At 38.8% G+C, this 13151-nt stretch overlaps 1 protein-coding gene across 2 annotated transcripts in view; it reads right to left on the reverse strand.

Annotated features, from left to right (window-relative positions):
* The window catches only part of cntfr (ciliary neurotrophic factor receptor), a 233937-nt gene that overhangs the window by 17244 nt on the left and 203542 nt on the right, over nucleotides 1-13151 (reverse strand). The gene's annotated exons all lie outside the window — the stretch shown is intronic.

A 13151-nucleotide genomic window follows, 5' to 3' on the forward strand; every position in this document is an offset into this window, starting at 1 on the left:
AACTACAACACGTGCTACTGATGCCCACCTAGCTATCTTCTAAATTATATTTATGGTAATGTTTATCTAGGTGAGAATTCCAGTAATGTCAGAAAAGACTGCAATTACACAGACATTTACATGAATGTCATCAACACCTGCAGCAGCAAGGAAAAAAAATATTCAAATGTTGTTTTTTTCCTTTCTTTTCACCATAAACTCACAGCTCACTGTTAATTACACTCAAGTAATTTAGGTTCTTCATTAGCATCTCTGGCTATTGTTTCTAGGTTTTGACACCATGTTAATTACTGATGTTTGGGAATGCAGCAATTTCACTAAAGTGAAAAGTGAAAGTATCGAGCAAACGACAAAAAAAGTCAGCAGTCAGATGAACGGAGAGGATATCAACAAGGCAACAGCGTAGCCAAGTTTTCTAAACTGCTTCTTTTATGAAGAAGAAAGAAAAACAGAACAAAAACAAAACTGAAAACACCTGTGAACGCACTAAGGCACAGCATAACCAGCAATGGATGGATGTTTACAAACTATGTGATTTTTCTCTTTGGCTTTGATTCGCTAACAAATAATCTAAAACAGATGAGGATGAGAGTCAAAATAAAGTAGGGGAGTAAATAATAATAGTGATAATAATAAAAATTCGAAATATCACTAGCAGCTGCTCCGAAGAGTCTTGTGATTTGATCAAAACTCCCTCACAGCCACCATATAATTTTCACCCACTAACAGTCATAGCCAGGCCTCAGCCTGGAGTTTCCCCTTTACTTCTCCACCCCTCCAGGATATGAAAACCTGTAGTCAATCTGACAAATAACCCACTGAAACAACCCCAGCATCACCGCTTTCTCTTTATTCCTGTAAGCCGTCTCTCATCGCTCACGCTCTATGTAAAGTTGACCCCTCTGTTTTCCACATTGCCTTGAACTGAGGCAATGTATTTTTCAGCTCTTGCACCCTCGCTCTCTGTTTGGAAGGAAGCTTAGTCTTTATCTGCCTAACCAAGCGCTACATTTATAGGCTTAATTTCATTAGTGGAATGCAATAACAACATCATTTGAGCATGTGCGTGTGGTTAGACTGCAGTGTATATTGTGTGTGCATATGGATCGGTTAAAAGACGTCTGCGCTGGCTTTGAGGCTAAAACTTCCATTGTTTAGATGTTGTCCAACCAGCATATCCAGCCATTGCTTCTATCAGCATTCCTTAGTGACTGCAATCTGTATGTGTATGTTTGAATAGTGATGTCTATGTTAATCTGCTCACATCTGTTTGACTATGTGTGTATGTGTTGTTGGGCTTTTATTTTTTTCTATATATTTTTCCTGTGTGTGTGTCGGTGCTTACATTCGATATTGGAAAACACACATACACCAGTTTAGGCAAATATGCCTTTGTACAATTGTGTTTGCGTTTCTTTGTATTCGTGTATTTATTATCATGTCTGCACACGTCTGTTGCATTATTGTTTGTGTTTGCGAGGCTGAACCGGAACCGACGGATGCGTACATCAGCATGTGTATGAACTACATATACCGTATGTCTATGTGAGGAGGAGTAAATGGAGTAAACAGCTTGCAAATAAACATTTCCAGAGAGATGGATGTGTTGCTGTGTTGCCAAGTGGCTAACAGGGAGCAGTGAAAGCAGCACTTAATATCGCGTAGTAAAAGAAGGTGGCGAGGAGGGGCTGAGGATAGATGCAAGGCGATTCACTTTGGAAAGGGCTTTTGCTATTGCTGCCAAAAAACACTATCAGATCATTCACACTGCAAGACCAAATCTGTGTGATGTGCCATGTGGTGGTGAAGGTTCAGTGATCAGCCAAACTGATTAAAATCACCTGTCTGGACCTATGTAGGTCTCTGTGATCCTACAGACTTACTTAAAAAAACTGAGCATAATCCATACTAAAAGTGTGCGCAAGCAGAAAAGACTAACAGTTATTTGAACAAAAAAAGTCAATTTTTTCATACACACTTGCACACAGTGTTCCTTTTATGGCAGTCCACCTGGAAATATGCATATCTGGATCGGCTCTTTAAATGGCCACATTTAACCATAAATGGTCAATGCAAAGTACCTCGTGAATCTTTATGCATAGAAATTAGTCTCTTTATTGTGCTCTTTGAACCGTCCTTGACCACTGTTTGCTGTGCAGTGGGGCGCATTGGAGGGTATGTTAAGTCTGTTATGTGTTGGTGCATGTCCCATAACATCCACATGCCAGCAGCCAAGGTTTCCCAGCACAATACTGCCTTGTAAGGAGATAAACATTGCGATTCACCTCACCTGTCAGTGGTTTTAATGTTGTTAGTGTAAATTTACGTATGTATGTGTGTGTTTGGGTGCATGTGTTTGCGCGTGTGTGGGGATATGTGTTTCACATGTGTCTTCAGGGCTGATCTATTGTAAATAGAGCTGTTCAAAGCTGTTCATCAGACTTGTTTACCGCTCATTAAAATTGTTTAGTGTTCATTTAAATTGTATGTAAAAGTGTGCCCACACATTTGTATGTGCAGTTCTACACACTGACAGACAGGCAAGCAGGTACACACACACACACACACACACACACACACACACACACACACACACACACACACACGCACACAAAATGCCACTCCAAAAACATATATATTTATCTTGCCATAATCATGTCTCATTAAGACAGAGTAAATATTCACTAACCCTGAGATATAATATGATAATAATTCAACCATAATAGACTAACCACAGAATGGACTATTTTGGAGGTAATTACTAAAATATTACTACAGTTTCTTGTTTAATGAATAAACACATATGTCTTTTGTTTGTACACAGCATATGCAAACATGGCTGTTTGAAGATACTTGCTGACGTTACAAGAAAACAACGGTAACCAAACCTCACCTTTAATTGCCGCTAACGCCATCTTCCCAAGGTGGGTCGTGTCTACTGATTGTTACTGGCAAGTTTCAAAGTGAATGAACTGTGTTTGAAGCAGCATTTACATTCTTAGGACATTTCCCAGCAGAAACTCCTCCAAAACAAAGCAAAGCAAAATAACCCACATATCTCAGTGAAGATCAAAGGAAGAGAGAGCACTACCCTGTGGTTACTTTTGATTTCTGCTAACACTGACCCTGCGTTTCACAAAATAAGTTTACTAACCAGCCTAGCAAGTTAACGAGCCTGGTAGGTGGCAAGCTAGTTAAGCACCATAAATAAAAGTGGTACAGGTAGATAACTGATTAAGCAACACTGACTAATTCATTAACAAGCTAAATCAAGTTGCATTTAACATGAGCTGGGTCTGCAACAATGTAACAACTTCTTACAAGAAAAATATATTCTCCTAACAAAAATATAATTTAAGCATTAGACAATAAATCCTGAAATAAAAAAAAAACTGTTCAAGTACTGTATCACACTGACAGCGGTGTCTACAAATAACTAAATGGATAATTGTGAGAATGCCTGGTGTGGTGGTCATATTTTAAAAAAAGGTCAGGGGACTCTGTCTTAGACAAATGTGCTGGTATTGGAGCTTCTGTTTAGTTTGGTCCCAGGTTACTCTAGTAACCAAATAATACAACATTATTACTGCTGAGCAATAATCTTGTGATAAACTTAACCTGATAGACTGTATTGTGTAAGGATCAATAAAGTACACATCTAATTTCTTGTCATTCTATAAAACTGGAATGCATGACAAACTTTACATTAGTAGTAAAGACAGAAATTAACACTAATATATTATGCACTCTATATTTTCTGCTTCTTTGTTCTAACTTTATTCACAGCAGCTTGTAAATACTGTGTCACTCTCAGTCTGTTATAACATATGCACAAAGACACACACAATAAACTTCTACAAAACCCCAGACAGGGGTTCTGGGGTTTTGTAGAAGTTCTGGGATTCTGGGAGAGGCAGAGAGACGAGCTGTGAACATTCCTTAGGGATTGCTTAAGAAACTACAAGGAAAGTAAGTGACCCTTTGCTTTTCCTCTTCTCTGCCCATCTCATTTATTTTGTTTCATGCCTCATTTTTCTTGTGTTCTCTTTAATTGTTTTGCCCCACATTGCTCTTGTCTTGTCTAGTACTTTGTTCAGTGTTGAAAAACTACAAACAATACTTTCCATGTAGAATCAATAGAGGTTACTCTCATCTTAACGTGCACAGGTACAAATTCATTGTGAAGTGGAAGTGGAAATAAAAAGAAACAGAGGAACTCCAAAGGACTGCAGTGATCATGGCGGGCTTTGTATAATAATACAGTTGTAATTGTAACTTGTATGATTGTGATAATGCATGCTAAGATATCATATTTTGTTGTACACATTATCTGCAAGGCCATTCATGATAAAGCTACAGGTTGAATGCTGACCTGGAAAGGACAATAAGACATGCTGACCAGTAAGGAGAAAGGAGAAATACCAGACAGAAAAACCAGGGGAAAAAATGAAGAGGCTGAGAAAAGAGGATGCAAAAGAGAGAAGAAAAAGCAGAAAGAAGGAGACATGGAGGGAATTGGCGTCGGTGGTCAGATCTAATCCAGTGAGCATGTCTCTTGTCCTGGAAAGGAAACCCAATTATATGGCACTTCCACTGGCCCGATGGCGCTCTGTGTGTATGTGTGTGTGTGTGCATTCAGAAGGTTGGTCTCATTAGGTTGACTGACAGCTCCCATTTTTCCGCCGCACTCTCCTCCCATTTGAGAACACATACACACGGACACGAACACTAGGTCCAGGGGTAATTTCTCAGACAGTATTTCTCTCTTTGAAGCCCCAATCACCATAGCAGCAATTACTGTAAAAGGAACCCCCCCACCAGCCAATCGAAAATCCCAGACTAGACCTTACACCCTTAAAAAGTGTGCAGTAATTTGAACAACACAGGAGGTGGAGTTGGCTCTGTATTAACACTGTTTTATGCTATCTGCCAGCGTGTTAAGGATGTGAAACATGAACATGTCATAAAACCTAAAATCAGAGTTCATCTTTCTCCTACTCCTCTACTGTAGAAACTCTTAAAAGCTCAAGTCACATTTCCAGAATGTCTTTATCAGCTCATAATCCTGCCTTTCTGAATGCTGATCAAATGAAAGCTTGCCCTTTTTTAAAGATGCACACATCCTTATGTAGATGCTGTGACATGTCACACCTTATACACACATTAAGACAGTAAATGGAAAATCATGGTCTTATATTGGAAAAAGGGGTTATTGTCCACGTATTATGAACAGCATTTACATAGCACTTCTGCAGTAAGTGTTATATTTCTCCACTCATACAGAGAATTCATGGTAAGTTTCCCTGCTTAGGCCATTTTAGTATGCTGGTGAGCAAAACCAAGCATTGGACCCTCAACCTTGAATTAGCTGACATGCTTTACCGTTTTACACAGACTTGTCATTGGATGAACTGAATGAGCTCAGAAGAGGAGTTATTTAGATGTGAGATTTGCGCCAAACAATTATTTTTAAAGCTTCGAATGTTTTGCTTTGACATGTGCGGAACGGGAAGTCAGACATCCATTAAATAATGTTTTGATTTCTCAAATAATCAAAACCATGAGACAAATGACAAATAGCATTAATTATATTAGGATGCAGTGTTTCACAATGTGAATTCTAAAAGGGGGGAAAGAACCAAGGACTGATTAAAATGATTAATTATAAGATAACAAAGTATTAATGCTGAGCTTTGTTCAACTGCTGCTCAACAATGGCTACTTTCTTATTAGAACCACATGGTGTGATGTTATTTTGAAACATACTATCATATAAAAATCACAGCTGATAAAGCATTACCTGCATTGTTAAGGCACTCCTCAATGGCTGCAGTCTCCCTTAGCAAGACAGTAAACCTTACCATACTTCAAAAAAACTGCTTAGGAGAAACATGTCAATGAGCCAAGGCTACCCGATCTTCAGGCGCTCTGTGCTCTGAGTTGCCCCACCTTGTAAAACAAACCTCACAGTCTTCAGTTTTTCTATACTCAGTCTAATCTGGGAAGCATGACTGAGAACTTGAGAGAACTGAGAGCAGCAGGTATATATTTTTTTTTCCAAATCCTTAACACGGCTTTGTTGACTTCATTTGGTGTCTGTCATGTTCATTTAATTAGAACTATATTGACCATGAGAAGCAAGACCCCCCCATCATGCTAAGTCAGAGCAGATAGATATGTGTGTGACAGGCCAGACTGACACAGTGATATAGAAATCAATAGAGGCAGAGAGAGGGCAGTGGCCCCATTCATCTTCATTTCACCCTTACACAGTAAGACATCTAAAGGACTACAAATAGAAAATGCTGAAATATTGCAACTGCAATCTTGGAAAGAGACACAAGATAAGACCTCTCTCTTGGATGACTCATATGCCCTCTTTTAACTTGTTAACCCCCCCCCCCTCCCCCCTTTAGAGAATCTTTAGGCTTCTCTTGTGGGGAATATATGTAACTGTCATATTCAATTATTAAATAATAAAAAAAAAGTTCATATTAATAAAATGCTAAGAGTTTGCACAGTGTAAGACCATGCCACTCTCTCTGTCTCCCTGTGCAAAATGTTTTTGAGTATATGTAAAGGTTTTGATCCAGCTGTAATGTATTTTGACAGCACAGCCTAATGATGGTGACTTTTATATGTGATGGCACTGAACGTGCAGTTTGTGTGTCTATGTGCTTGAGTGTTAGGATGATGGGGTTTGATAAATGATCTGTCTGTGGCAGCGTCCTTTAGATGGGATGTTTTTCCCAAACAAGGTCTACACATTTATCATGTGCACCTATAGATACAAATAGATGGCTTGAGGGACGGATGGTTAGACAGGTGGCTTAATGCATGGGTGGAAGGGTGCATATGTCGATGAACGAGCGGGTGAAAGGGGGAAAAAAAGAGATTGTGGAAGCTGGAAATAGAAACTAATGGTAGAGTGGGAGGGAAAGGTGAAAAGTAAACACAAAGGTGGAAATTTGGACATAAAAAGAGAAACGGTGGAAATAAAGAGAAGATGGAGAAAGTTCAGAAGCACTTTTTCGCTTTCATGATGTGCACATCAGTAAGTTCTTATTCAGTGCCAATCTCTGCTTTTTCTTTGCCATGATAATGTTATTCATGAAAATACAATACTCTAGTTACGCACCATATGCATAAAAAATTTACAGAAAAATCAAATACGCTCACTATGAGCAGTGCATGTGAATTGTGACTTCATGTTTCCATCACTTCCAAAGAGATTACATTAAATCCTTTAGAGCATATCCTTAACCGTACTACTTCTTGCCTAGCACTACCCAAACCTTAAATCAAGACTCCAACCTTAAAATTACCAAGGACTTGCTTTTTGACCCCTCCCGAAATACCGTATGACTGTGTAAACAGATTTATGTTCCAAAATCAAAACTAAAACGTACGCACACACAAATACAACTCGTGCCTCACTATTGATCCATCTAAGTGCTTGCTAGATGAGAGAGACTTTTGGCAAACATACACACACATTGGATGAACAGATGGAGAGAGGTGGAAAAGGACTGATGGCAAGACGGGAACAATACGGTACGTAAGCTGGAAAAAAAATTAGGAGGAGCGAGGAGAAGAAAGGAGGGATAAAAACTGAAAGGAAAAAGACAGAAGCTTGACCAAATGTGAGGTGGGAGAAGAATGAATGGCGGAGAGAGGATGCAGCACACATGTGGAATAAATAAATGAATGAAAGGCTAATCTGTTTTGCTCAAGCAGATGAAGATTAAAGAAGGAAAAAAAATAGGTCTGCCTCTTTTCTTTCTGCTTCGACTGCTGCATTTATTCCATCAGTTTCTCTGAATTTATGTATTTAACATGGTGGTTATTCATCTTTTGTCCAGTTCTTGTTTTTCACTATGTCTGGTGTATGAATGCTGTATGTATTTGTAGGTGGACATGGTGTTTGCAGAAATGCAAAAGGTTATTTCAGCATATTGCCAATACTAACCACCTTAGTCTATCAATATAAGCAATAATTTATGTGTTTGCTGCTTTTGCATATACACACATGCATGTTCTAGAGATTTCTTGACATTTGTATGCATGGTAGGCTTAGTAATTATGAAGCAAAAGAATGTATGTGTGCAGTGATATTTGTGAGTATTGATTTATATGCATACCAGCATTTAATTGCATATCTGCGTATCTGTCTCTGTGTGTGTTTCCGAGTCTGCATGAAAATATCTGTGTTTTCACTTGCCTGGAGTTCAGCATCATCCCCAAAGGGCAATTACAGCACAGCAGATGCAGTTTCATACCATGAACTGAATATTGAGCAATCTGAAATTGTTCTTATCACAGTTACTGGTCCATTGCTTTAATTGCTGTGAGTGTATGAGCTCACCTCTGTCTGAAGGGAGCGTGAGGAAACAATGCACACAAGGCCATGGGAAACAAAACAATTCACCGACCATTTAGAGATATACAGATGCATTTTCATGTGTTGTTTCTGTTCTCATTTTGATAATTCGCTCTTGATAAAGTGTACTGACGTAATGTGAAGCGAAACGGTGGCTGCGGTCATTCTCTGAATTTAAGGTGTTTTTAGTTGACACTAAATGAAAGAAATTCAATTTTATGAACAGGGGAAGAGGAAGTTTCATGGATTAAATCCTCCTTTTTTTTAACACTCACTTGCTTAATTTGTAATAATTGAAACCTGTTGATGACAAAGAGTCAGTAAAGGGTTGGGAGCAAGTATGTGCATTCCTTGTTGTGAAATGACCACTGATGAATCTAGGGATATAACACAGTGGTGTGATAATGATGTGTATGAAGTGTGGCTATCTGCCAACAACTAAGATGCCAGCTCACGCACATCATCCTACATTGTTTTACAGCGAGTTACTGATCAATAATTAATATGTTTTTGGTTTTTTTTTGCTTTTACTGAACTACAAGGGAATCACATATCGGTGACTTACTTGTTCCTAGGGGCAATATGTGTGTGTTACAAATCACATTACTCTATGCTGTGAAAAACTAAGTACATCTCATGGTTAGGTAGCTCATAGAATTTATATATATACACACACATATAAACACATTTATTTATATACAGCTCTGTTAAGGTCCTGCTACAGCACTTCAGCCAGGTTGAGGTCTGACTGGTATGAAGTGTTTGTACTAATATGTTGTGTTTGGTTTTAACCAAGCATGGCACCATGCTTTGTGGCCAAACAGCTCCACTTTGTCTTAATTTCTTCATACTTTTTCAGTGTTTTGCAACTTTTTAGCATTTTTTTCTTCTATTTGCACATGCTAACTGAGGCCTGTGGACTTGAGTGGAGATGTAGCTGTTGGACTGCACAGTCTGACTTTAGGATGTAGCAATCCTTCAAACTCGTGCTCGTGAAAGAGGGGGTCACTGATGATTGAGGGCATTTAATTAGCAGCACTTGGATGCTGCTTGCCCTACTAATTCCTATGGAAGCAGTTAGGCTGTATTTAGGGTTTCACAGGACTACAAAAACGTTCTTTTTTAAATGACTGTGCACTGTTTCAAATGTGTAATAGCAGCTTCATGATCTGAAAAAAGCTCAGTACCAAGACTCCTAAACTAGTTGTAATTTTACACAAATCAGTTGTTTGGCAGGCACAGAAAAATAAACATTTAAAAAGCGTTCCCATTTCGAAATCCAGCAAAGCAGTAAATTATTCCATGCCATGAAGTTCAGCTATCTAAGAGAAATAACATTTAGGTGGTGGGGGGGGGGCTTCACTGTTAATGCTGCACTTTACTTTGCACTACATCCATTTACAAACCACCACTAGCTCAATAAGAGCACCATTCTGTTGGTTTTTAGTGTTTTTGTAGCTGTTTTTATGTCTGGCACACCTACTTAAAGGTTAAAAAAATATATGTACAATTCAATTCCCCAATGGGCTTGTTTCTGCTAAGTCTAAAGCTTTTCCCCCTCCCTTTTTCTCCATTCACTCCACTAGTTTAAGGCTTAAAATGTTTCAGATATATTTTCTCATCCCCCCCCAATGAACCATTCATCTACCTCCCTTAAACTTCAAACACCAGGTAACCAATAGCCTATAAAACTTCACTTTCAAAGCAGCCTCTTGTGCTCCCTTTTTCTTTACGTCTCTCCAACTTTCATCCATTTATCTGTCACACTGCTCTCCATACAGCAATTTCTCTTTTTCTCTCCATACCTCTCTCCCTAACCATCCATTCTTCTGTCACTTTTCATAATCAACTAATATGGTTTCAGTCTTATGCGCTCAATTTCACCTTACATCTTTTCAAATGTGGACTTTGTATTATATTTCTGTCCCCCTTGTCTTGGACTCGAGTTCAAATGCATCTGTGTATCTATGCATGTCTATCTCATTTATGTGTCTCGTTTTACTGTATCTATGAGCATCTGCTGTCCATTAACGCCCAATCTCCTTCTCTAACGCACTCCATTCATCTCTACTTCAAAACTTTTCCTCATTTGCCTCCACCCATCTGACTTTCCATCACTCTACCTATCTGTCCCAGTCATCCCCTCATTCTTCAGCACGATGGATGGTTTCTTCTGAGGATCAGTCTGATCACATGACCGCTTTCATTTCTGACTGAAAACACATTTCAAAATATAACATGTGAAAGCCATTCGCACCCAGCTCTGCTGTCCGACCACATTAAAGGAGAATTCCTAAGCAACACTAAGCACTTCAAGTTGTATTAAACCTCTGATACTAAAATCAATCAAGTATATATGGGGGGCAGTAAATAGTGCGTTTTATTTTGGCAGCCTCATTAAACTTCAATTACTGATTTATGTCACAGCTTGATAGTTCTAAATCCAAATATCTGCTGCTACAGTGCACTACCATAGATAGTCATTAAACCCATCCTCAACAAGGGCAGTAGCAAGCCAAAAGCTGGGTTTTCTAAAATAAACTTTTTTTTTTTTTTATAGTAGTACAGTTCTTGATTCAGTGTATTTTAAATTTCTGCAACGATGTGGTCTAATAATGTGGTCTAACACATGAAAGATCCCTGGTTCAAGTTTGGAAAGAGACACAAGAGACACAAATCCCTGGGAGGGCTGTGCCAAGTCATCCATCTGCTGTGGCGACCCCTTGCGCATAAGGGAGCGGCAGGAGAAGTAGTAGGTTCACTTGTATAGTGGCATTCAAAATTATCTGAAAGAAGCTTTGTCTGCCCTATTTACTATTCTTCAAACAAGACGGTGTGGAAGTAATCAAGAAGCCAAAATATTTGCAACTGAAGCTGCAATTTTGGTTGCTGTGTCATTCGTTCTTCAATCAACCTACTCTGGGTGTGTTTTTACTCAAACCAGTGTCAATAAGCTCAATACCAGCGTATTACAATTGCAAAAAAGTGTAAATGTAGAAGGTTATGTCGAGGTTTAGACAAATGTATTACATTTATAACATCTCTAATAATAAATGGTACTCTAACATGACAAGGCTGTCTGCTAGTTGCCACTCAACCTTTTCAATGAAGTGGCATAATCGTAAAAGTTAGTGGAGAAATTAGGCAACTCATACAAATACAAATTCAGCACACACTTTCTGTGTGATTGAGAACAGTGCCAACACGGTTAACCGACTGTTAACAAAGGGAGCCAGAAGCACAACTATAAAGTGCTCACAAGTCCAGAGGTGATGGTGTCGGAATTTCCCCTTCAGAAAACCACACTAACGGCTGCAAAAATAAAAACCGTGACCACAATAACATTCATCAAAGAATGCCGCAAAAACGGAAAACCTTGGAGTTTTCAGCTGTCATCGACTCTATTTATGCAATTTCCAAATTATGTCTCCTTACCAAATCCAAATATTGACTTAAGGTTTCCCAACTTTCAGGTCACGCGTCGGTTCACATATTGATTGATTAGCAGCAAGGGGGAGAAGAAAAACTTTGAGTGTGTGTGTCAGATTTAATCATCAGCTGGAACCACAAAGATCTGAGGCTTTATTATAACTACAGAGAGGCAGGAAGTGACTGAATGTCAACGTGTTTATAAAATAGCACTTTGCCATTCATATGTGTGACTGTGTCACGGAAGATTTGTAGAAAGATGTAACACAAAGAGATTATATATCATTTCTGATATCGCTTCTTTGTGTTTGTAAGGATGTGAGAGATGTGGTAATAACTAAGTGAACTTGGTTCTGCTGGCTGTTCCCATTCTGTTCTTTAAAACCAAATACCTATTATGTTACCTAAAACCTAAAAGCAATTTGGCAGTCAATTATACAAAACTGAACAAATCCCCACACTTGAGAAGCAGGGACTTGGCAATTCTTGTACTTCATGACTCATTCGAAACATTAAACCATTTGCTCTAATTGCTCTAATTAATTTTCAGCTGAGCAATTATTTAGACTTTCAGTTCATTGCTGTGAAGGGTCTTAAAGCCAGCTTATCAGGAGGAGGGTTTAATAAAGGATGCCTGGATTTTTTGTTGATGTCTTCGGTTCAGCTTTGCAGTTGTTTTCCCCTTTCTTGTAAAGCTCATGATGGCCTGCTTGGAGGGTGAATAGACCTAAATCACTATCACGAAATAACTCGACACCAAAATGCTTTAAGGTTTGCTGTACAGAACTACAACCTTGCCAAAACTCTTCTTATTTGAAGTGTAGAATAAGTAAGAAACAAAGAAGTACCATCAGACGAACTTTTCCGCAGTTCAAACCAAAGAAAGCTGAGAGGAAAAGTAGTAAAACAAAGAAACTGGGGGTGAGGGTGGTGGAGTGAAATACAAAGACAGTGACACAAGAAGGTGTTGAAGGACAGACAAGATGAATGAAGTAAGAGAAAAAAAGGTATTGGTTTATAATTTGTGTGTGTTAGTGTGTCCATGTGATTCCAAGCCAGGCTCTGTAACTCAAGCTCTTGGAACAACACCTTAGCAAACCATTGACATGTTAATAACCCTGTAATATTAGACCTTGGTAGACAGAGCTTTTATCCCAGGAATCCTATAGTGGACACATATGCTTTTACTGTATGAAGCCCTCAGGGAATTGAACCCACAAAAAAAATACTCAGATTAAGTAACATACACCAAAGCAGCCGAGCAATTGTGTCTGTCTGACCAGGGATCAAACTCCAATTTTTCGTAATATTCAGTAATTGTTCTCAGAGGCATCTCTTGACA

The sequence above is a fragment of the Diplotaxodon limnothrissa genome, linkage group LG7 (assembly GCF_057381915.1).
Source record: "Diplotaxodon limnothrissa isolate DT_005_m linkage group LG7, D_limnothrissa_male_GT1.1, whole genome shotgun sequence".
Lineage (NCBI taxonomy): Eukaryota > Metazoa > Chordata > Actinopteri > Cichliformes > Cichlidae > Diplotaxodon > Diplotaxodon limnothrissa.